A 27453-nucleotide genomic window follows, 5' to 3' on the forward strand; every position below is an offset into this window, starting at 1 on the left:
TGGAATGCCAGCTGCTCCTCTTCATCTACTCAAAACCCTACTCAACCTTCAAATGCCATTAATCTGCTACCTCTTCGGGCAGGTAATCCTTGTCATTGGGCCCCAGTCCTCCTGTGTGACATTAAGGGGGAAGATTTAGATCTTGAAGATCTCCTCTAGTCTTAAGATTCTGTGTCATTGTACCTTCTCCTGTACACTGTGATTTTCTAGCTTTGAACTTCAAGTATATTCTTCTGTCCCATTTACTAACTTATACTAATTCAAGTCCCAGCTTTGCTACATGCTAGCTGTGAGACTTTGAGAAAGTTACCTAAACTCTAAGATTCAGGTTCCTCACCCACAAAATGCGGATCATCATTATGTATGTAGCATACATTACAGAGTTGTTTCAAGGATTACAGGACAGAAAGAGCACACCACAGTAGTTGACAATTAGTAAGAGCTCAATAAATATTAGCTAGAATTCACTGTCATGCTCAACATGATCATAATCTACTGGAGGTTGAGAATCCATGATACATTTGTTGTGTGTCCCGTCTTGCTTATTATAATGTCCTAAAAATAATAGGAAAATCGAAATTCAACAGTGGATTTGTTTTTTTGTTTTTTTGTGGTTTTTTTTTATTACTTGATTGTTACAGTTTTAGGTCTGATTTTCAGCAAGTAACCATTCTTTACCTAGTTTTTGTTTTTGTTTTTTTTAATCTATGAAGACTGACTTCTGCCGATTTAAGTCTTAAAATTGTATGAAGACAAGGATCCAAGATGGCAGAGTAGATAAATACTGTGCTTGCCTCACCCCATGAGCACATAAAAATTACAACCAAATTATAGAACAATCAACCTGGAGAACCATCTGAAGTCTAGCTGAACAGAAGTTTTGTAAGTAAGTATATAAAGAAGAAGCCACATTTGATACTGGTAGGAGGAGTAGAGTTTCAAAATAGGCTGGTCCCACACCCACATGTGGCAGTTGGAAATTGGGAGAGATATGTCTGTCACAGAGGTTCCCAATGGAGGAGCGAGGGACCTCAGCCTCAAACCAGGTTCCCCAGCCCAGCATACTGGAGCCAAGAAGAGGAGACCGCACAACATCTGGCTGTGAAAAACAGTGGTTATTCCAACTGTCTGGGTGGGACAGAAGGCTGTAGAAAACTCAGATGTTCTCTTAAAAGGCCCAAGTAGGCACTCACTTTGGGCTCCATTGGAGGGATGGTGACTCAGGGGGCACTGAAGACATATAGGGAGAGACTGAGTTCTGTAATTTCGGAATGAGGACAGCAAGGATAGTAGCCATTTTCCCTGTGCAGGGTCCTTCTCCCATGCAGCTGACAGGTGGGCACAATCTTTCCTGCTTTGAGCCCCTCCTGCATGCCCATGGCAAAATCTGAATCTGAATTGGTCTGGTAAGCTCTGCTCACTCCACCCTGGTGACTCACTGAGACCCCACCACACCAGTTCTACCACAGGAGGTGTTATCAGCAGCTGAACCTTATGGGAGCCTACAGGTGGCAGCAGGCCTCTTGTGGAACTACCCCAGACCTGGTACTGGTGGCACCCATCCTTGGTTTACAGTGGCCTCTTCCATGCACTTCCAGGTACAGCATAGACAGTGACAAAACACAGATCACTTTGTAGCTCCTACCAGGTACTCCCTAGCTGGTCACAGGCAGTGGTGGTTGGCCTGTGTGTGCACCAGAGCCCCTCCCAAGAGGCCCCAGAACCAACATACTTGGAGGTTGGCTTCACACTACAGCAGAGCACTGCCCAATTAGCCCCAAAGGTGGCACAGCCCCAAAGGACTGTCTCAACAGGCACCAGAGCCATTAGAGCAAATCCTGCTTTGTGGGGTAAGCCCCTCACACAGCAGCCCACAAGCTATGGATGTGACCAAACCCCACAGCCAGCCAATCTGAAGGTCAATCCCCCCACTGATGTGTCAACAGCAATCAAGGCTCAAATATAATAAGAAGGCACACACAACCCACACAAGGAACACTTCTGGAGCACCTAGCTCAGGTGACCAGGGAGACTGTGCCAGGGCCCCATAGGACACCTACTAAACAAGGCCACTTGGCAAGGCTGGGAGACATAGCAGATCTACTTAATACATAGAAACAAACACAGAGAGGCAGCCAAAATGAGGAAACAACAAAATATGTCCCAACTGAAAGAACAGGAGAAAACTCCAGAAAAAGAACTGAACAAAATGGAGGTAAGCAACCTGCCAGAGACAGAGTTCAAAACAATAGTTGTAAGGATGCTAAAGGAACTTAGTGAGAACTTCAACAGAGAAAATAATAATAAAAAAAGACATAGAAACCATGAAAAAGAACAGTCAGAAGAGAAGAATACAATAACTGAAATGAAGAATGCACTAGAAGGAATCACCAGCAGACTGGATGAAGAAGAGGATTGAATCAGCAATTTGGAAGATAAAGTAGCAGAAAACATCCAATCAGAAGAGGAGAAAGAAAAAAGAATTAACAAAAAAAAATATGAGGATAAGAGACCGCTGGGACAACATCAAGTATAACAACATTTGCATCATAGGAGTACAAGAAGGACAAGAGAAAAAGCAAGGGATTGAGAACCTATTTGAAGAAATAATGACTGAAAAAAAGAAAAAAAAAAGAAAGAAAGATAGAAATAATGACTGAAAACTTTCCTAACCTGGGGAAGGAAATAGACACACAAGCCCAGGAAGCAGAGAGTCCCAAATAAGATTAACCCTAATAGGCCAATAGCGAGACACATTATAATTAAAATGTTAAAGCTGAAAGATAAAGAGAGAATCCTAAAAGCAGGAACAGAAAAGCAATTAGCTACCTACAAGGGAGCTCCCATAAGACTGTCAGCTGATTTCTCAACAGAAACTTTGCAGGCCAGAAGATTGGCACGGACTATTCAAAGTGATGAAAAAGCAAGGAACTACAACCAAGATTAATCTATCCAGCAAGGCTAACATTCGAAAATCACAGGACAGGTGAAAAACTTCCCAGACAAGAAAAAGCTAAAGGAGTTCATCACCACCAAACCAGCATTACAAGGAATATTGCAGGGACTTCTTTAAGATGGAAAAAAAGAGATAAAAAATATTAATAATAACATGTCAATAACTACATATCTATCAATAATTACTTTCAATATAAGTGGATTAAATGCTTCAATCAAAAACATAAGGTGGCTGAATGGATAAGAAAACAAAACCCTTCCATATGCTGCCTATAAGAAACTCACTTTAGTTTGAAAGACACACACAGACTGAAAGTAAAGTGATGGGTAAGTTATTTCATAGAAGAAAAAAAAAAAAAATCTGGGGTAGCAATACTTATACCAGACAAAATAGACTTTAAAACAAAGGCTATAACAAGAGACAGAGAAGGACACAGTAATCCCACTTCTGGGTATTTATCTGAAGAAACCCAAAACACTACTTCAAACGGATGTGTGCATTCAAATCTTCATTACAGCATGTTTAAAATGGCCAAGGTGTGGAGGAGGCCTGGGTAGCCTCCACACCAATCTGTTGATGGATCAGTGGATAAAGAGGAGGTGGTACACATATACAATGGAATATTGATGGGAATGGGTTCTTGCCATCAGTGACTGTGTGGATGGACCTGGAAGTTGTCATGCTAAGTAGAATATGTCAGACAGAGAAAGACAGATGCAATGTGATTTCAGTTACAAGTCCAATCTAACAAAATGAACAAACAAAACAGAAACAAACTTAGATACAGAGAACATTTTTATGGTTGCCAGATGGGAGGGTAGTTGGGGCGGGGGGTGAGAAAGGTGAAGGGATTAAGAAGTACAAATTGATAGTTATAAAATAGTTATGGGAATGTAAAGTAAAGCATAGGGAGTATAGTCAATAATATGGCAATAACTATGCGTAGTGCCAGGTGAGTATTATACAGGGGATCACTTCTTAAATTACACAAATGTCTAACCACTGTGCTGTACACCTAAAATTAATACAAAATAAAATTGAATGTCAACTGTAATTGAAAAATGAAAAAAAGGGGGGGGGGGGAACGTGAAGGGCAATAAGTGGTCCAAATTTCCAGGTATAAAACAAATAATTTATGGGGATGTAATGTACAGCACAGGGAATATAGTTAATAATATTGTGACAGCATAGTACGGTGTCAGATGGTTGCTGGATATATCATGGTCATTTCTTTAGGTATATAAACGTTGAACAACTATGGTGTACTCCTGAAACTGATATGTCGTATGTTAGCTATATTTTTAATGAACATCTTTTAAAAGTTAATTAATTTTAAAAATCTGTATGAAGATAATGATCCATGACAATATTCCAAATTGATTACAATTCCATTACTATGTAATAATTTTAGAAGAGGAGCCTAAAAGCAAGAGTGCATTGGTATTCAGCTGGGGCCTGTCCTGCTCAGGAAGTACACACCCCAAAAAGGCTGAACTGAAGTTGAAGTTAGCCTGCTGGGAAGCCATTGTGTTCTTCCATTACAATGAACCTTCCAGTGGATATAAGTGTATTTGTGTTTGTCATTTGTTGTTTTTCAGAAAAGGAAGGAGGAAAGAATAGAGACTGAATGGGAAGAGGAAAACTATATAAACGAAAAAGAAGAGGAAGGGAAGGAGAAAGAAAGCAAAAAGTGAGAACAGAGAAAAGAAAGACAGAGAGAAATGTGTTCTGCAAGGGACAGTGTAAAAGGGAAGGACTTGTGAGGAAGGAATAGGGAGATAAAGGGAGGAAAGTTTACTGTGGTTCCAAAGCGATGGAGAAAGCTCCATCTCCAAGTCTAAATGCACAGCCTGCTTACCTGGCCTCCAAAATGTTAACAGGAGGCATGAGAATAACATTAAAGAGGGTTTCACTCTGAAGCTGAAATTTGGCCAACTATATCATTAGGTTACTCTTTTTATTTGACAGAGATTTCTATTGTGGGATAGAAGATGATGGGTTCTCCGACTGAGGGAACCACATCAAATCATTATTTCTAATCTGTTTGTAGGGCCCTCTTCATGATTCTGAACACAACGTGTATGCAACGCATTATTCTGTGTATGTTTTTTAAAGATTTTTTTTTTATATACCAGATGCTTCCACATGTCAGAGACTTAAAACTCAAAGTTCTGCAAAGGAAAAAGACAGGGCTACAGTGACTTCCCAACTGGCTAAATATTCCTCCAATATTATTTCATAAGGGCATCTGAACAGTCTCCACCACCTTCTTCTGGGTTGCTGAATAGTTTGCCTTTCAGTTGACTTTAGAATACAGTGCTCTTAACCAAACCATGGCTCCACTGGGGAAACCAATCAGACACCAGGTTTCAAACCTCCGAAGTAATATGAATGGCCTTCTGTGAATCTGAGGTAAAGGGTGGTGTTGTTCAGAATTACTCAACCTTCCAGGCAGATCTGAGTATGTAGAAATTGATTAACACACCCAAGTCCCATTCAATCTACATTTTGGGATAACAAGTTACTTTGTGTCTACATAGGTGGCTTATCTCTGTGAGCTATAGGGATTTACAGTGAAGATTAAATCTTGTTTTGTAAGGGAGACATTCGCAAAGATCCCTGTAAGATATAATTTTCAAAGTAAGAACTATCACGAGTGGGGTTTTTTTTTGGTTTTAACTGCAAATGTAATCATCAAGCCTAGTGGCAGCTGCTTCTCTGACAGGCGCTCAGATTTACTGGAATGCCTCAACTCCCACAAGGGAAGAAATCATTTCCTGTGAATTCCACGTCCTGCAGGTTACTGAAACACAGCCATTTCCTCCTGTTGCTGAGCACCCTCCCTCACTGTCTCTCCAAGGATTACATTCCTCTGCTGTGTAGCTGTGGACATCCCTGGCCCATTTCCATGGAAGCACATAGCAAGAGACTCTTGTGCCTGGGTACTGGGCCAAGAACTTTCACTCTTAGAAGACGTATTGGCCTCTAGAATTTCAGCACTATTTGAAAACAGATACTTCAGCTTTCAAGGAGTTCTCTTGTGAAACATGCAGCTATGTTATGATTTAAGTCATGTCCTATCACAAGATGGAAAAACAGAAATCTCCGAGGGTTAGAAAAGGAGGAATTTATGTAAACTTCCCCATATGTGTGTTCATTGCATGACTATGGAATTCTGACATTCTGAAGTCAGGACTGTGCGAGACATGGTGGTATCCAAGAGTCAGATGGTTTAAGTTTAAATCACAACCCTACCTCTTCTAGCTGTGCACCTTGGGAAAGTTTCTTGACTTCTCTCAGTGTTGGTTTCCTCACTTGTATAATATAGATTTAAAAGAAAAAACTAGGGTTCTTATGAGAATAAAATAATACAAGGTATATAGAGGCCTAGCACAGAGGAAGCAGTCAATAAGCAATAGATTCCCCTACTGTAACGTCAAAGTGGGTAAAGAATTTGATTATCAAAAGAGTCATCATGGGAACTAACATTCATGTTTCCTAACTTGTTCAATGATCTGTTAATCTAAATCACCTCCCAACCAAGTGGCTGTCTTTCTCCAAAGATTTTTAAAGAAGTTAATTTTCATGTCACGTTACAGTCCATTGGCTAAAGGAATGTAATTTGGGAAAGTTCAGTTTATTTTTCTTTAAGTTTTTATCCTCCATCATCCCTGCCCCTGCTTGACTCTTAAACACTTCAATCCATCCCTAATAGGCCCTTAGTGGTTTAGCTCCCAACAAAGTTTTTCCCTGACTCTTCTTCAAGCCCTACTCTTCCTTCAAATTTCAGATGGAGATCTTTACAGCACACTCCTAATTAATACCACCCTCTCTTTTTCCTTTGAACTGTATAGAATTTATGGCACGTAAGAAAACAATTTTATATTTAGTTATATCTTATCTTATTATTCTTATCAGTTCATTAACTGTATCTCTAGCTAAGTACGTTCTTGAGCACAAAGGCCATTTCCTATGTTCTTCTCCAATAATTGCCAACCTAGCATTCAGCACAGAATACATACTCAATAGTTTTTATTGAGTTGATGATTATCAATTGATAATCGATGTAGTTTCACCGCAATCATCATTTACCTTCCCATAACCACCTGCACAGAACGTCCTCAAATGAGACTTCATCCATGTCAATATTTTGTCTGGTTCCTATCTCTCCCAGCTCTGCCTTTGACCTATAGCTAATATCTAAGCCAGCATCAGCAACAATGTCACCCCAGCATGTTTCCAGTTCCTCAGCACAGAACTGGAATTGATGTTCCCTTTTCTTCAGTCCCCACCAGAAGGAAATGTGGCAGCCAGACACTTCAGTATGTGATTTTTTTCCTTCAAGAAATAGGAGTCAAAGAAAACCATGTTATGAAAGTCCCACACAGATGCCTTGGAACTTCAAATAATGTAATGCATCTGTAGAACTCATGGAAGCAAGAAGCATGAGTAGGTCAACCTGGGATACAAACTAAGTGTGGAAGATGAGGACAGTGCATTCTGATCGAAGGAAAGTGAACCATCATGTGATGAGTCTACAAAGTGAATTGAAGATCATGAGCCAAAAACAGATGAGATCACATAAAATGTCATTACTCAAAGAAAATGGCAGTTAACATTTGGTATAAACGATTCCAGTTTTGCTTCCAGGTAACCAGATGTGTTTTTCTTTTTGAAAAATTGGGATCATAATGTATATGGTGCATTTATAAAATAACATGTTCATTTCAATTAATAATTTATCATGATTATTTTTTTGTCCTTCTATATTCTTCTACAAAATTACTTTTAATTGCTACATTGTATTCCATTGGGTAGATAAATTTTTACAAGATTTACAGATTCTGTCATTCATCTGCCCAAAACTCTAATGGCTTCCCAGCTCACTCAGAATAATGCCAATGTCTTTCAAATGACTTGCAAGGCCCTAAGTCATCTTTCCTATGGGTATCTCTCTATTTTTTTTATCTCATACCCCTCTCCCCCTCAGACTGTCCTTGCTAGTTCTTAAACACACCAACTATGCTCTCACCTCAGGGCCTTTGCATTTATTGTTTCCTCTTCCTGAAATGTTTCTGGAATGTACTGCCGGATATTCACAGAGATTGCTTAAATGTCTGTTATCAGAGAGGCTTTCCATAAGGACCTTGCCTTGAGAATCATGCCGCTAATCCCTCCTGCAACACTCCTTTAACTGCTCCTGGCTTTATAGCAGCAATCACCACTTGCTATATTTTATGTTCATTTTTATGTCTTTATAACCATTTTCTTGCCCCTAGAATTAAGCTCATCGAGAGCAGAGATGTTTGTTCTCTATCATTTCCCCAGCACTTAGAACTGTGCCTGGCACAGAGAAATGTGTTTAATGAATAAGCAAATAAATGAAAAGATGTGTATTTTTTAAATATGTCTTATGAAAAGTTAAAAAATATACACAAATTAGAGGAAATAGTTTAACGCATCCTCATTTATTCATTAGTGAACTTTAATGATTATTAATAGATAGTGATCTTGTTTTATACTTCCCACTTGACTTCCCCCACCCACTTGCTACTACATAGTTTAAAAGAAAACCACAGATGTCATGTCATTTCATCTGTAAATTATATGTGTATTTTAATTGTCCTCTAAAAATTTATGGAATTTATACTTGCAAAGCATGTTTCAAATGCTTATTTCCTCATCTCTTACTCATATTAGCAGATATGATTATATAAAAATAATACTTGCCAGTTCTTTCAGTTTTTAAATTAAAAATAATGAATAAAGAGAAAGTTCTTGAAGCCTGTGATAATGTCCTCTTTTTTCTCTCTGTGACCTTTTATACTTCCAAGATACTAATACACAAAAATGTATGAAACTGTACTTTTTTCCTTGTCTTTTTTAAAAGCTTGTCTCATACAATTATGCATAATGACTTGTATAATTATAAGATCAGAGCCCTATCTTACCATCTGAGAACATACTACTAAAAGGCACATTAGAAGCAACATAATTTATTTGAAAACAAACATCCTCTTTGATTTTAACAGGATGAGAAGAGTGTCTGGAGTGAGTAGTGAAATTGCTGAGGAAAAATTGTTTGTCCCTAGCCACTATCTTTTTTAATTGGTCACCGTCACTGGTAACCTTATTTTTTTAAAAAAAAATCTTTCTGGAGACTTTGCTCAATCTTTGAAGTCATCTTCCGATTCTGGAAGGAGAAAGCCAGTGCAGTCCGGGGCAGCCCTGGGCCCCTCATGTGCCATGAGACTAGAGACAGATTGCATGCTGGCCATGCAAGGAGGATTCAGGTTGGAGGCTAGGACAGTCACACAGAACAGCTCTGTGACTCTCTGGAAAAAGCCTTCTGCTCTCCTAAGTGCTAGCATATTAAGCATCTACTGCATAGACTAGGAGGGGAGGGGTTCGGAAAAGAAAATGTGAAGACAAATGGGGATATTTAAAAGCAGAAAAGAAAACCCAGTGCTCAGAATAGCATTCTTTAACTTAGACTAGCTATAGATTTTGTCTCTTGTTGATTTCTTGTCTTGGAAAGAACCCATTAATGAAATGAAGAAAAAAGAAAGGTACAGGCTGGAAGCTCAACAGTGATCTTTTTTTTTCTGAATGGTAAAGCTGGTACCATTCATATCTGTAAAATCTGAAAGGAAGACCTGAAACAAAATCTCATTTTGCCATTTTACCAAAAGCTTGAGCAACCTATTTAAAAGGCACAAAAATAAATTTACGATTAGGGGGGAGGTTGCGGAAGTGCCTTTTCCCCTACTAACTTTATCAACAGAGCTCGAAGCCTCTCAGTCTGTTGTCACAGGTAACTCCATTTTTTCCCTGCCCAGAACCTGATGACTGAATTTCCGGTTAGACTGGGAATAGGATAAATCTTTGTTGTAATTTGCTCAGATCCCATCTAACTAGATTTCTGGATGAAAAATTTATTGTTTCTCCTTGCCAAGGGATATAACAAGAGGTCAACAATTTCCACACTCCATTTACTAGACCATGAATGTGGTCCACTTATCAATCGGTAGGCAGATTTAATTACAGATGAAGGATGGTAGTGGAGGTTCGCAAGGAATGAGGCCTCCTCGGGCTGAACCTTGCTGGAGCCTCTTGAGAGGGCTCGTGGTGTTTCTAAGTAGATTCTCCATCCACAGTGGCTCCTGCCTTCCACAGTTCTGAGGGGCAGACCCAAGCAAAGTGGTCTTTCCATGAATGTTCCAGAGACCTTTAGAACCCACTCACAGTAGCTGTCATCCAAAGCTCACAGACTGGCCTTCTAGGGTGCCAGTCCGAAGCGTTGTAGGAACATAAATCTGAAGAATACCGTTAGTGACACATTGATGGCCATTCTCTCAGCACCCTAGACTTAGGCAGGATGGATGTGACTCTACTAACTCAACTTTGACTAACGGTGAGAACTAGCAACCCCCAAAGGAGTATTCTCCCAGGCAGGAGTGAGCTGTCTGAGCCACAGCACAGTGCATCAGGACGGCCTGTGCATGAACACAGTTCAGAAGGAAAACCAAAAAACGAGAACAGAAGAGAGAGGACAGAGGGGAGTAGAGAGAAGAGGAGCAGGGAAAGAGGAAAAACAAGGAGTCTACTGTGTTTATTACATCTATTTCTTGATCTCATTCCAGAAACTTAAGAGGCCAACTAATGTGAATAGGGACTCTTCATCTAATTATGTTGATCGCGGTAGAAAGGTTTCAGCAGTACTTCAAATTACACAGCAGATGTGTCCCTAGAAATCTATTTCCCCCTTTAATTTACATAAATTCATATGTCAAATGTACTGAAAATGTTACCTACTTAAAGGATTCATGTTAGGAATTTATTTTAAAAGTGAAAACTCCTTTTGAAATGAGAACAATCACCTACATTATTTTTATTATTTTTTATTAATGAGGCATTTTCTTCCGCAAGTTAGATAAAAAACAGAATAAAAAGTATTATATTTAAATAGAACTCAGAAGTTAAAATAGATAGTTCTACTCATTCCTTAAAATAACCAGATGGGGAAATAATGTACTTTGAATATGTTATTCAAAGGGGAAATAATAATAATAATAATAATAATTCTGACCAACAACAAAGTTTGAAAATGGCTGATGTGACTAGAATTGGGCCCCCTGGCACTGACATTATTACCTATGAGAAAAAGGAAAATGTAGCAATGCCTTGTTTAATAAATTGTTTGGAAATAAGCTGTTTCAATAATGAAATCCCTATTTACAAAAGAAATGAAAATACTTTTGAAAATAACAAAGATTTGAAGGTAAAGCATTGCATGAAGACTGCCTTCTGTTCCTCCATCTTTTCTTGCATCCCTTTTTCCAGTCTATGATGTCAATCCCTCCTCATCTCACTCCAGTTCTCCTGAAAGCTGTCTATCACTTTCCTCTCAAGTACAATGACTTACTTAATACCATCTAATCAAACAAAACTTTAGTGTGATAAAGTTACATTTAATCACCATAACCAAAAATGGCAAAAAAAAAAAAAAAAAAAAAAAGTTTTACTTTTCAATATACTGGTTATAGTTTTTACCTCTTTTATAAGAAAGCATCAGAAATAAGCAAGTAGATGGTGATATAGATATATAATTTTTTTAAAAATCATGAAGTCATTCCTCATGGCTTTTTGGAGGTAGGATAATGAGCCGAGTTAGCCCAGGATAATTCTCATGTCCCCATTGGAGCTTCATACTATGTCTAAATGTTTTCTTTCTGGCATGTTCTTCCCTGACTGAATGCCAACGTGTACTCTCTCACTCCTTAAACCTCACTGTCTTTAACATAGCTCTCAACTTCCTAAAACTCACATTTGATTTTGTTTCTGATATTACTGTAGTATTACTAACCTTTTTATCTCACATGCAGTGGCAAAATATAATTTTTGTAACCTAACTGACTCAGATAAATACACAATGAACATATGTATAATTTATTCAACTCATTAATTGATGAAGACACTAATAGATGGTAACGTTGTTTTTAAAAAGACATTTTGAAGAACTGCTTATCGGCAATTTAAAAACCAAAAAAAGAATATTAGAAAAAGATTGATAGTTTGACATAAAACTAGCTCATGTCCTACATGGCAATAAAGCATTATGTATCTTTCTACCAGAGAGAAATTAATTGCATCTCTATTAAAGAAAAACTGCGTGTAAATATGTAACTCCACAGTGTCTGGGTACCAGTCAATAACAAATTTCAAAGTTAAACAACAGTACATTCAATAATTTAGGGATGGATCTCAAATATGACATTAGAAGATAATGCAGCCACCCCCTGGACCTTATTTACAGGTTTTGAGTAATTTTTCTTTAAAGTAGAAATGCAAGTCCTATTGCTCTAATATTATTTCAATCCAGTTTGTAAAGTTCATGGAAATATTTAAGAAGTGTTATAAGAACATATGTGTGTCATTAGTTGAGGTATCAGCACATCACATGTGCTTTTTAACAGAAAAGAAGTAGGAAACACATTCAACTGAAAGTAATTCACTAAGGACACATCTGTCATGCCAGGCAGTGAGACTCATCAGACTGGAGCCCTCAGGGATGATCATTAAGACAGAAAATCTGAGAAATCAGGAACCATGCCTGGTATGGATCATGACAAGCTAGAGGATGGGAAGCTGAATTGAAAATTGGGATCAGGATCATGCAGTGTTAGGAAGCAAGAAAGCAAAGCTTGAGGCTACAAGAAGTCAGATGTCAATAGCCGAGATCTTCATGAGCTAACAAGCCTGAAAGGTCAGGACAGATGTGGTCGTCAGATAAACTAAGTCAAGGGCACCACCTAAGAAATGTAACAGCTTTGAACTAAGACTATACTTAACACTTTTCATCTACCACAGTAGGAAGGTTGCTTAAGACTGGGGCAGAATGCTCCATCCCACGTTTAAGTGTCGCCCAGCTATGCGGACTCTTCTACCTGCTCCATTCTTTCGAAACTAGAAATAAATTTTGATAGCAGGAAAAATAAGAGACAGAAGAATAATAACCCCGTGTTCCTAGAGTTCTAGTCAAGTATTTTATTGCCCTTTCAAAGAAAACTGAAATGAGGCTAATGCTTCCAGAAACTAATTCATGATTTCTGAATCATTCCTGAGTTTTTATTTGACCCCACTGACATATCTGCCTGATATTAGCGAAAGAATAATTCCTATTTTTGCATAAAGAAGAAGCTTAAGTCTCTTTTGCATTGATGAGTGAAGGGGATTTGAAAATGAATCACTGACATTGATCAGTATAGGAAGTTAACATGAGAAGCATGTATATTTTGAAGTGACTACGCAGAACGTGACCATTTTCCTCTAAGAGTTATGTCCCCTCTCTGCCCATAAGGGTGGGCCCTGGCTGCCATGTTGATAGCATACAGTCCTATCCCTTTGTCAAAGCTGGTTGAACCAGGGAGTGGTACCTAACACAAGCTGGGCCAGTCAAAGTTTCTCTCTTGAGAAGCTGAAACTGGAACTCAAGACTGTTAGTCTCTGCTAGTTGCTCAAACTGAGCAACTGAGCAAACTGAGGGTATTCAAATGAAGGCACTATTGGAGAGTTAGCTCTTTCCATTTTGCTGTCTAATATGGTAGAGTCTAGCCACACGTGGCCCTTTAAATATGTTTAAATTAAGTAAAATGAAAAATTTAGATCCTAATCGCCCCAACCATATTTCAAGTGGTCAATAGCCACCGAAAGCTGGAGACCACCATGTTGAACAGTACACACATAGAATATTTTTATCACTGAAGAAATTTTTTGACCAGCACTGATTTACCTCATGTTCAGAAAAGCAGAGAAAGCCTGTGTGCAGAGATAGGGAAAGGAAGTAGATAAGTAGACAGAAATAGAACCAAGAGACAAAGAAAAGGTAGGAGATTAGCTACCTCTACTGTCTAGACCAGGGGTGTCAAAACTGCAGCCCGCGGGCCTACTGCGGTCTGCAATCCATTGTTAATTGGCCCACAGCAAATTCCAAAAATATATTTAGTTTACTTAAATAAACAGGTGAGGCAATCCGTACTTCACCTCGAGTAAGTGGCCTGGCTGTATGTGTATTTTACAGCATATGGCCCTTGGTAAAAAAAACGTTGAAAAAAGGTTGGACACCCCTGGTCTAGAACTGTGTTCTAGTCTTGAGTAAGACTCAACTTTATCTTGTCCTTAAACTCCATGATATGTGCCTATATCCCTATAATAAAGTCTCCTTTCTCACTTCAGCTAGTTTGTTTAGAATGTTTTACTTGTAACTCAAAGATGATTAATTAAGACAATTTGAATCATTTGAGCCCTCCTCACCTTCTTTCTCAACACACTGTGGTACTGAATTACTTGGATAGTTATGACTCTCTTCCCTTCATTTTTATCTAAAAGATGAGTTGTGTGTGTGTGTGTGTGTGTGTGTGTGTGTGTGTGTGTGTGTGCGTGTAGTGAGAAGTCCAAAAATTACTGAGCAGGAGGTATTAATTTTTAATTTTAAATCTTTAAATTATAAAGCTCGGCTGGGTTAAAATGAGGTGTTAGGTATAGAGCTAATTAGAGGGTGACTTGCTTATTTCCTCTATCCAGCAAGGTACTACATAAAGTGGCTCACAGGTAGAAAGGAAAGACTACAAGAAGTACTATAAACCTCAAGTTTTTGACATACAAATTATCTCAGGAGAAGAGTTCAGGGAACTAAATGTGTGTGATTTAGGAGCTGCCTCGGAAAGATTTTATTTTCGTGTAGTATCTTTTGCTGAAACTCCTTGGGAGAGAAAGCAGTAGCCTTGTATCTGCTGACACTAGAACACACAGGCTTGGAAAGCAAGAGCAATCTTGACCTGGAACAGGCGGAATACCTTTGATCTTCACCAGCCACTGTAGCTGCCTGAGATCATCTTAAATGCTAACCAGCGAAAGAGCGTGCCTGAAGCTATACTAACTCCACTACCTGCCCTGTGCAATGATCCCTTACAGGCGAATGGGCTGCTGTGAAAAGGGATTAAAGTGTACGGGTGGTAGGGAGAATTCATATCGAGAGAAAGACACAGATTGCCACCTGAAATTCGCTCTGCTTGCTGTCCAAGGGAGGTGGATCAACATCCTTGTGTGTTGATGGGTTTGTGTTTGTAAGTTTAGGAGAAGGACTGAAATGAGGACGTCAGGGTAATAAAGAAAACCTGAGCATGAAAAGGAAAGGAAATATTGAAGCTAGAGAGTCTGTGAGGGGAAAAATCCAGAGAGAAAAAACTAACAAACAAATCCAGAGAAGTGACCCAGAAAGGGCCTTAAGGAAATGCTTCATCTAAGCTTAAAAGTTGTTTCATGTGAGATGTTCAATGTAAATATTCATTCCAATTTCTCTCTTACAAAATGTTAGTAACACTTGCCCTCCCAAATAACAAAGAGCTCTGTTGTTGAGGGAAATGAACTGGCCTGGCACATTCATGAGAGCTAGGCCAGTGACAAATCTCTCAGTATGAGGGTATCCTATGTAATTTGACTTCAAAATCAGTGCTTAACTTTTATTAATAATATGCTGGCCTCCTGTAAACTTTGTGAAGCTATTTAATCTGATAAAAAATTACGTTTCAGTCAAAAAACAGTCTCAGGACCAAAGTGGGGTAAACTGGGAAATGAGATTAGGTAGTTACAATGTGGCTATTTCATTCTTATATGAAGAGGCACCTGTTTTATGTCTAGCTCTATGCCAGATATTACAAGAGATAGATATACACATAAATGTAAGTATAAATATAAATATATTTTTTCCATGTCCTCAAGGAGTTACAATGTTTTTTAAAACAAAATATGTAAGATAATAAACTAATTAAATGATGAACCCTGTTTTCCCAAAAACAAGACCTAGCCAGACAATCAGCGCTAATGCGTCACTTGGAGCAAAAATTAGTATAAGACCAAGTCTTATATTATATAAAACTGGGTCTTATATTAAAATAAGATCAGGACTTATATTAATTTTTGCTCCAAAAGATGCAGTAGAGCTGATTGTCCGGGTAGGTCTTATTTTCAGGGAAACACAGTAGTAAGGACAAAAGTAAATCAAATTCAAAAAAGAGAGGGAAAAAGATAAGTATGTGCATTGGAATGATTAATTTCAGGCACTTCATGAAATAGAGGCTAGAACATGTGGAGAAACAGCAAATAAACCAGCCTCTCTGGATGGAAGAATCAGGATGGGGGTGGGGGCAGTAGGAAATGAAGTTAGATAAGATCTAAACCAGTTTAGAATGTAAGGCATGAAAGTTAGAGAGTCTCCTCCCCCTCTTTTATTAGTTCCTTTCAGCATGTTCTCCTATTCCCAATCCCAATCTCTCTATCATTCCACTGACTTCACTCCTTACAAAAAAGTTAGCAGTAGGCAGCAGACTCTAATGTCTATGTACAGTCATTCAAAGCTTACGGATTGAATCTGGTCTGTGCAAAGATGTACCGGCTCAAGTAAAGCAGATACTTTCTGGAGGGACCCCTGGGGTCCTTCAACCAAATGAGCTTTACAGGATTTATATTGGTCGTAGCCAATTCCTGGATTCCTATTATCTTCAATCTGATGGTTGACATCATTGGGATTCAGGAAGTCATGTAAAGAAATGATCATTATGAAGTTTATTTTAACTAGATTATATTCCTTGCAACATGCCTTTGATAAATTACAAGGCTGCTAACATTTAACTGATTCTTACCTTTACTTTTACCTGTGAACTTTGATGAGACTTTCTGGGCCTTTAAAAGCCCATTTAGTCCAAAGAGATAATGAATTATGAACATCACGTCTTATTTACTACTTTGCTGTCACTTTCCTAATTATTCTTGGTTTCACGTCTTCCATGTCTTGGGTAATTATTGGATAATTCCCCCCTTCTTTCTGGTACATTTAGAGTTCAATTTGAGTGCACACCATCCGTCTTCCCCTGGAAGGAATAACAGGAATGTTCATGTCTTGTTTTAACAAGTGGATGATCTGCCCCAACTTCAGTCAGAACTTCACACTATAAAAGGGAGACCATTATGTTTAACTTTTTGCCCTGTGAGAAAAGCAGGATATGTCAAGCCTCTACTTAAGTTTTTTCTTTCATCCTTATGAGTCCCTCTCATGAGCTAATTTCTTTCATAGACTATATAAGCCCCTTAAAGAGCAGTACTGTTCCCTGACAAACACACTGGCACGCAGTTAATCATTAATTTTGCATGGTCCACATCTGCTGTCTGCTGGACTGTGCATTGTTTGAGAGACTTCCTCCCATTTGTATAAACGCTGCTGTGTGAGGGTCAGTGTGGGATCTTTATCTAACCTATTATCAGCAGTCCAGACAGAGTCTTATTTCCTCCCTTTAACAAGTCCAAGTCACAGAGTTCACAAGGCTTAAACCTACATGAATACAGTAGTATTTTTTTTTTTTTTTTAATGGCAAAACAACAGCTGCAGGAGCAGACTCCACAACACGCCCTGGCTGAGTATGTGCAGATACCAAAAACAGGTGCACCTCACGGCTAAAACTGTGGTGTTGTGTGCCATTAAAAAAAAAAAAAGCATGACATTCATTTCTTCATCAGGGTCTAAATAAAGAATGTATTGGAGGCACACAAAGGAATTCAGAAACAGGGTCAGCTTAAATACCAAGGCTTTAAAAAAGCAATAAAGGTGGAACTTAACATTGCACGAGAAAGATTACTTTTATTTTACTGCTGCTGAGTATACTACCTTATGAGAGTCTAAGAAGCCAGCCAGCCAGCCACGCACATAATAAAAGTTACTTTTAAATGGCAAGTAAATTAAATTATATCATCTTTCTTCTGTTTTTTGGACTTGGTCTGGGGTTCCAGTTTTATACCACTTGGGGAAAAGTTGAAATTAGGCTTTGTGTGGGCGGAGGAGAGGCAGATTTGAATGTGATCCTGTTCAAATAATCTCTTCCAGCCTTGCTCTAGAGTGGTACGTGAAGACTGGAAAGAGTGAGCCTCCGAGCCCCAGTGTAGGGGCAACACCTCTGTGGCCACACTGCCAGGAAGGCTCCAAAGGGAGTGCCCAATAAATGTCAATGTTGTGTGGCTATTTCAACTTGAAAGTAACTCGCACAAGTTTACTTGAAAATTAACACTGCAGTCATACAGAAGGGGGAAAGGAACGCGTGTTGTTTCCAGACATAATTGAGATTGAACTCTAACCAATTCAGAAACAAGCGTTACTTTCCGCAGCCCTAGAGAAGCCAGCTTGCCTCTGCCAGAAGGGAAGTATTGCAATCGTCAGGAACACAAAGCGCTCTGTATGCAGCTTGCAGAGAGAAGAAGCCCTGTCATTCGGGCTGGCCATTCATCTTTGTGTGTCCTTATGGCAGAGGTAGTGTGAGCAGGAGGAGTACACCCTCCCCACCCCGCACCCCGCCCCAGCCTGAGTGATGCTTCTAGAGTCTACATGGTGTCCAACACGTGCTGTGTTTGAGGCATCGCTGACATAGGAAAGGGCCTAAAGATCACTTTCAACCTGCTGTACAGACATCAATAATGCCGGCCTGTCCCCAAGAGCTCTGAGCATTTATCTGCCTTATACAGAGCGTGACTTCTCCCCAGGATTCCTAGCGAGGTCAGCAGCAAACCATTGAGGAAACCAGGCAACCTCCAGGGACTTTATGCAGCCCACCAGAACGACAGACATGTGTGAGCTCTCCTTGGAGGCCTGCCACACTTCGAAACAGCCTACATTTGGAGACTGAGAATTCTCAAGTTATGAAAAGGTTGAGTAAAAATAATTCTACTTTTTATTACAGAAGTTTCACATTTAGTCTCTGGCAACTAAACTCCTGGGGATGTGAGGGTTACTATATTGCTGATTCACTGGTTTGGGACCCTCTTGGGTTTCTGTCTTTAGTGCAGAGCCAGGCCTTTGATCTCGGGTCAAATAAGAAATAATGAATGAAGCAGTTTACAGGAATAATTTTCTGGCATAACGGCAGCATTTTGAAACTACAACATTCTTAATGGCATAGTTTTTGTTTGCTTGTTTTAAGGAAGAGTGTAAAAATTTTAAGGAGGGGATTTAAAGGGTTTGGTTATTTTAATATCATGAGGTATCCCCCCTCCCCAATGCCACGGGCAAGAGAAAGAACTGAAATTTTACTATTGAATGAATTGTCAAAAGGATAATTGATAGAAATTCAAGTGTTCTGAATGTATTAGGTTAAATGTTTACACATTGATAAAACATTTACAAATGTAGATAGAAGTGGGTAGCAGCTGAAGCATGTTCGTCTGCCAGAGCAGCGGCTGCAAGAGGCCTGGGTTAGGACGGGCAAATGAGGCATTAAATCTTCCCCAGTTTAGCTGGGGAGAGGAGTTGTCGGAAGCAAGTCAACTTTCAGAAGGCTGAGAGATCAAAGAAGTCCTGGTAGCCCTGTAACAAAGGGTGTGGACTTTTCCAGCAGGCCGATCTGCTTTCCAACCTGGCTTTCCACTGTGAACCCCGAGCTCATTGTCTGAACCTCTAAATCTGATTTCCTGCATATTAAACCACCGGTGGGCGTGTTGCGCTGACTAAATCCGCAACAGTGGATACCTGAAAGGTGTTCTGTCGCTGGGGATAAGCAAGCGTCTCAGAACCAGGAGTGTGAAGCAAAGATGAGCATATACAGGCTCCAAAACAGGTGAACAACTAACAATCAAGAAGTTGAGAACTGTAGCACCAAAGAACAAGGTCAAAGTTGCCAGAAGCCATAAAAGTACTCAGACAACCAGAGATCAAGTGTAGACGTAGTGATCAAGACTCAACAATTCAAAATCCTGGATATCAAGTAAAGGAAAACCATCCGACCAGAGGCCAGAATGTCACAGTGAGCAAACCTTGCATCATTTCCATCCTAATAGGGCAGAAAGGGATTTGAAGTAAGAACTGCATTGAGCCTACGTGGCTTCTGTAACCAGTGAGGCTAAAAGGAACAAAGCAGTCCAGACAAAAGGCAAAGAACATGACTATTTTAAAGCTATTTATCAGCTGTCACTCATTCTCTAGGTCATATCATCCAGGCTTATGACTTTGTGTTTGTTTCCAATGGCTGCTATAACAATTTACCATAAACTTACTAGTTTAAATCAATGACATTTTATTATCTTATGGTTGTGGAGGTCAGAAGACTGACTGGGCTCTAAAATTAAGGTGTCAGCAGGACAGCGCTCCTTCTAGAGGCTCTAGGAGAAATCTGTCTCCTTGCCTTTCCTATCCTATAAAGGCTGCCTGCATTCCTTGGTCATGGTCCATCTCTCCATCTTCAAAGCCAGCAGCTTGGCATCTTGAAGTCTCTTTCCCATTGCTATTTTTCCTCTCTCTTCCTCTCATACTGTCTCTGACTCGGGCCTTCCTGCCTTCCTCTTATAAGGACTCTTGTGATTACAATGGACTCACAGAGATAATCCAGGATAATCTGTCAATCTTAGAACCTTTCACTTAATCACATCTGAAAAAACTCATTAACCAGAGCCTAACCTGCTGGGTATTATCAGAGCCTAACTGAGCAGGGGAAAGCAAAGGCCCAACTCCAGCCCACTGTAACCATCCTGTCTCATCTAAGTGGGGAAGAAAAACATCAGAAACACTTGTGGCATTCACGGTCCAGAGGCACTGGCTTACTAAAGACTGAGACTTAACATAGCTATAGAACAATTCTCCTCCAACAGCTCACCACCATATTACTAAATATCTAGTTACAGCAGTTTCTTTTACCCAGTATATCATGTTCAGTTATCAAGAAAGAATTATAAGGCACACCAAAAGACAAAAAACACAATTTGAAGAGACAGAGCAAACATCAAAACCAGACAGGGTAGGGATGTTGGAATTATCAGACCAGGAATTTAAAATAATTATGATTAATATTCTAAGGGCTTTAATGGATAAAGTTGACAGCATGCAAAAACAGATGAACAACATAAGCAGAGAGATGGAAATCCTAAGAAAGAATTAAAAAGAAATGCTAATGATAAAAAAAAAACACTAAAAGAAATAAAGAATGCCTTAGATGGGCTTATTAGTAGGCTGGACATGGCTGAGGAAGAAATCTCTGAGCTAGAGGAATATATCAATAGAACACTCAAAAACCAAAAATCAAAGAAAACAAAGACTGAAAAAAATAGAACAGACTGTGCAAGCACTAAGGAACAGCTCTACAAAAGCTGTAACATATATATGAAGGGAATACTAGAGGGGGAAGAAAAAGGAAAGGAAAAGGAGAAATATTTGAAATAATGACTCAAAATTTCTGTAAATTAGTGTCAGACACAAAACCAAAGATCCAGAAAGCTCAGAGAACGCCAAGCAGAATAAAAGCCAAAATCCAAAACAAACAAACATAAAACATACACACATCTAAGCATATATCATTTTTTAAACTACAGAAAATCAAAGATAAAACAATTCCTGGAGGAAGCCAGAGTTTATCCATAGAGGAATAAAGAGAAGAATTACATCTGATTTCTCCGCAGAACCATGCAAGCAAAGAGAGAGTGGAGTGAAATATTTAAAGTGTTGAGAGACAAAAAACACAGCAACCTAGAATTCTGTACCCTATAAATTCTCTTCCAAAGGTGAAGAAGAAATAAAGATTTTCTCATACAAAAAAAGAAAAAGAAAAAAATTGAGGGAACCAGTTGCCAATAGACCTGCCTTGAAAAAATGTTAAAGGAAATTCTTTAGAAAGAAAGAATAATCTACCATGCTTCCCCCAAAATCAGACCAGGTCTTATATTAATTTTTGCTTCGAAAGATGCATTAGGACTTATGTTCAGGGAATGTCATCCTGAAAAATCATGCTAGGGCTTATTTTCCAGTTAGGTCTTATTTTTGGGTAAACACGGTAGGTCAGAAACTCAGATCTACATAAAGCAAGGAAGAGCATCAAAGAAACAATAAGTGAAGAAAAAATAAAAATATTTTTTTCTTACTATTAGTTGATCTCACAGTTAACAGTTTGTTCACAATAAAACCAACAATGAATTGTATTATGTATATACCATACATATGACATGCAGATAAGCATATATAATATATATACACATATATATTATGTATAATTGTACATAAAAGAAATAAATAACAGCAATGTTACAAGGGGTGGGAGGGAAGAATTAGGGTTATTCTGTTATTATAAAGTACTCACACTACCTATGAAGTGGTACAGTGTTATTTGAAAGTGAACTTAGATTAGCTGTAAATATATATTGCAAACTCTAGAGCAATCACTAAAAAAGTAAAAAAAGATGTATAATGAATATGATAAGAAAAGACAGAAAATAGAATCATATAAAATTAAGACCATAAAAGGCATAGAAAGAGCAGAAGAAAAAAATAAGAAAAAAGAACAAGGGCAAATAGAAAACAGTAATGAATATGACAGATATTAATCCAACTATTAGTATTTCCATAATCATTCTGAACATCAGTGCTATAAATCCACCAATTAAAAGACAGTGATTGTCAGAGTGGGTCAAAAAAACAAGGTATAACTACATGCTGTCTATAAAAAAACCACTTTAAATATTAAGATACATATAGATTAAAAGTAAATTAATGAAGGAAAAATATATCATGCTAACACCAATCAGACTTAGTCATCCAATAAAATTCCTTATCTCTATCTAGATTTTTAACTGGCATCTCAAATTCAATATGTGAAAAACCAAACAAGTGAATTCATTCAACACCCTACCCACAGCAAAACCTGTCCTTCCTGCAGCTCTGTTTCTCAATCCATGGCGAGTATATTATTTCTATTGCTCAGACCAAAAACCATTCTTTTTTATTATTATTGGGGAATACTGGGGAACAGTGTGTTTTTCCAGGACCCATCAGCTCCAAGTCATTTTTTTTTTTCCAATGTAGTTGTGGAGGGCGCAGCTCAGCTCAGCTACAAGTCAAGTGATTGTTTTCAATCTAGTTGTGGAGGGTGCAGCTCACTGGCCCACGTGGGAATTGAACCGGCAACGTGGGTGTTATGAGCACTGTGCTCTAACCAACTGAGCCAACTGGCCACTCCTTGAAAACATTCTTGACTCCTTTTTCTCACATTCTACAACCAATGGTTTTGTTCACTGTCTGTGTATGCTCTTACAAAGACTTATATACAAATGTTTGCAGCAGCTTTATTTGTAAGAGCCCCAAACTGGAAATACCTCAAATGTTCAACAAGTGAATGGATAAGCTAAGTGTGGTATATCGGTATAATGGAATACTATTCCTTAATAAAAAATAAAATATTAATACACATAACAACATGGACAAATCTTAATAATTATGCTGCGGGAAAGATAAGAGACGTAAAAGAGTATATATTATGTACATTTATATAAAATTTTAGAAAATCCAAACTAATCCATAGTAACAGTAATCCTAGCGATGTTTGCCTAGACACAGAGTTGGGGTCATGGGTAGGGGCAGGAGGAAGAAATGACAAAGGAGCACAAGGAAATTTTTAGGGGTGATAAATATGTTCACTATCTTGATTATTATGATAATTTCTACATATACAGGTGCATGTATATGTCAAAACTTATCAAATTATATATACTTTAGATATGTGCAGCTTATTGTGCCAGTTATAGATCAATAAACCTTTTTAAAACATATCATTGTAATTATTAAGAAAATATGCAAATATATGGTGATGGAAGAAGAGCTGACTCTTGGTGGTGAACACACAATGCAGTATATAGATGATGTATCATAGAAATGTACACTTGAAGCCTGCATAATTTTACTAATCAATGTCACCCCAATAAACTTTATAAAAATTTAAAAAAATATATGCCTTGTTTTTATAAAATGAGATTGTCTTGTTCCACATGGGAAAGTATTAAAATGACTTGCAATTGAAATAATTACTGACATTTTGTTAAGAATTCAGAACCATTAAAACTGCTGAAATGGTCACAGCTTCAAATTTGATATTTTGTTGTTCATTTCTTCTTTAGAAAACACAATTTTAACTCAAAAAAAGAGAGGATATATGAAAATGACAAAATTAAAAAATTTTAGTGGGAAAACTGTTCTTTTAATATTATAATTTTATGTAGTTTTTTAAAAGCAAATGATAGACTTCTTTTTCCCCAAAAATGACAGACAAGACAATTTGCAAAAAGTCAGAAATGACAAACCTCCCATTACAAAACACATAGAAATTCTGGCTATAAACCACCTGCATCCTTTAAAACATAAGGCAAGTTTCTAAAGAAATAAGGTGGAGCTTTTATGTACCAAAAATGACTGGAGAAAGAACTGAAAATCAAAGTAGTAACTTTTCAAACTGAAACTGCAACTACTCTCATGGGGTTGGGTGTATTCATCTCAGTTTTCAAGATTCTGAATTCTAATGCTCACTTTGTGGACAGAAAATATGGCCTGGGCTTATAAAGAACAAGAAATTATAAGTACCCCAATAATGTCAGGACACTCAAAGGACTATAATTCCAGTAGCAATTAGAATATAATAATTCACCCAATATTACAAGAAGACAACCAGAAACTGTGTCTATCTCAGTCTGGACTCTGGATAGGGAAAACTAATCTCCCATGGGTTTGGGACTTGAAATTACACTATTCATGTCGTCTGGGAATCCTAGAATGAGAAATTAAAATTAAAAATTAACACAAAGTCAGTCATAAGCTTGGGATACCTGCCAAAAGCAAACACAAAACTCCTACAGAAGGACAAACTTTAGACAGAAATTTTCACAGATAAAGCCCTGCTTACGATGAATTTACAATCCCAAATTGCAGAATACATAAAAAAAAAAAAAAAAATCCATGTGAACAAGAGACAGAAAACCCAGCAGTGTTATTAGGATCTCCACTCTCATGAAATTCAAATAATAGAATTCTCTGATATAAACTATGAAATGAGTATGCTGAAGTTGATTAAATAGATATATGGAAGACTCAAAAACATTAAAAATAATATTTTATTAGGAAAAGAAGAAAACAAGGCAAATTTGCAAAAGAATCAAATGGAACTTTCAGAAATTAAAAAAAATAAATACAGTTGTGACACAGTTGAAGAGAAAATCATTGAGATGAAAAATACAGCTAAAGAAGTTATTCTTGATCAGCAAGAAAGTAAAGTAGATGGAAAATATAAGCTATAATATTTTCAAAACAAGAGAACAGAGATAATGCCAGGGAGGCAACACCTAACAACATAGAAATAAATTTTCCAGGATTTATGAAACACATGAACCATCAGATTCCAAAATGATGTTTAATTTCAAGCAGGATACATAGGTATAAATTTACTCCAAGCATACTGCAGTGAAATTGCTAAAGACCAGAGGCAAAAAGACTTAAAAGCAACCACAGAGAAAAAGATAGATGATTACACAGATATGACAATTAGAATCCAGACGACAAGGACAAAAGAATAATATGCTCCAAATCCTAAGACATAAATGTTAAAATAATAAAATTTAATGATGCTACATATAGCTGGAATATTTGAAGAATGAGGTAATCTAGTTGAGCAAATATTTCAGGTAGCTGAAATTATCCTGTTACATACTACAGTGGTTTACATTTTGGCTAAGTTATAAATGAAACTATAAAATATGTTATACCTATACCTAAGTCCATATTCAAGGCATAATAACTATAACAACTTTTTCTAGAAATCTCAAGTAGTGTACCATAACTGCAATTAAAAACAACATGAATCGGGAAGATTTTGGTTCTAGATAGAAAACCAAGTACATAAATTAACTGTTTTCTCAAAATCACAGTGAAATGGCAATGAAGATGTTTAAAAGGGAATAAATTCAGCACAGTGCTGTGAGCGGGAGGGCATCCCAGAGACACGACAAATTGCCAGAATCTTATTTCCAATTAGCCAGAGGAAGAAGTTAAAGTCCAGGCAAAAAACAAGCAAGTGTAGGAACATTTCCTCTTGACTGTAAGTGCAAGTGTGACAGACTGAGAAAGCAGAAATGGGAGAGGAAACAGTAACCAATGTACTGATAAAAGGGCAGTATAGAAACAGCTGGGCCAGATCACCTCTCCTCCACACATACAGAAACATGGAAGCAGGAGCATTTGCACCGAGACAAAAGCAGAGAGGGATTTACTAAAGAAACTGTATCATCTCCAGGGTAACGCTAGTATGGAGATCATCTCCAGGGTAATGTTGCTCTAATTTTGACATTTGGGGTGGAAAAACCTCTATACTGTTGCTTTCTCCTCAACAACAAGTCAGTAAAAGCCCAGAGGCAGGTCTTCAGAAGGAAAGTCAATTCATTTACATAATAATAAAAACAAGGGGAATTATCTCATTAATAAGGTAAAAGCATATGTTTTTTTCTCTGAATAAGAAAAAAAAATAGTCTACAGAGGGAAAAAACAGGCAAAATGTGAAAATGACGGCCTATATCTAAGGCAAACTAACTGTGAAATGATTTTGAGTCTTTAATGAAGTAGAAGAGAAGAAAATTCATTTGGCATTGACTGTAATTGTCCCTTGAGTGGTACAAGTTTTGTGACAAATAACTCAATTTATTTCTTTATAGTCTGGCTAGTAATAACAATAGCAAACATTTATTGTTTTTCAATTTTAAAAAGAAACCTATAGTCAAGGCATAAAAGACTACGTTATACTTACAGGGCAAAAGTCAACTTGTATAAATTTTAGAAATGTAAAAAGATACAGCTAGGAGGTGTAAAGATCAGGAAAAGACCAAATAAAATGCAAGTGAATAGGCAAATTATCTGAAGTTGGCAGATTAAGAAGTAGAAAAGTAAGAGAGCATTATGTTAAATGATAAAGGAAATATAATAGATTAAATTAACAGTATATTAAATATAACAAAAATGTGGTTAAGAGGAAAAGGTAGAAGAAACTATCATTAGCTAAATTCTTCCTGTTTCAAAAAAGAATTTAATTAAATGCTGTCTAAAGTTGACAAATTAAGAAATAGTACCTATATAAACACATTAGTGGTATTAAATAATCCCCAGAAGTACTGCAACCAAAATAATTTTATGTACTTATCTCTAGAAAGAGCAAGAAATTTTACTCTCTCTATATATATTTCTATGCCATTTTATTTTTTATTCCGTGCATTTATTTTTTTGTAATGAAATATATATCGAAATAATAATAAACTTAAGCTTCTATAAAGGATTGGAGATTACCGTTATTCTAAAATATGCTTCAAATTTCAATCACAATCAAATGTTGAAATGTTTATGTCTGGAAAAAACACATATTACTGAGTGAATAAAATTGAGAAAGAACTATGGCACAGATTCCTTTTAAGATAAAACAATACTTCAAATTTGAAAAAAATTTAAAAATATTACTTTAATTTTCAAAACCACCTAATAGTCATAAAATTATGTTCTACATCTTGCACTTACCATGTGTCCATAGCTGAGTTATTTACCACTGACTCTTGATTTGTCTCAAAATTCTATAACAAAAAAAAGCCTAATGATATCTGTAAAGGTTATTGTCAGA

The sequence above is a fragment of the Rhinolophus sinicus genome, chromosome 16 (assembly GCF_057876585.1).
Source record: "Rhinolophus sinicus isolate RSI-liver-muscle chromosome 16, RSI-T2T, whole genome shotgun sequence".
Classification (NCBI taxonomy): domain Eukaryota; kingdom Metazoa; phylum Chordata; class Mammalia; order Chiroptera; family Rhinolophidae; genus Rhinolophus; species Rhinolophus sinicus.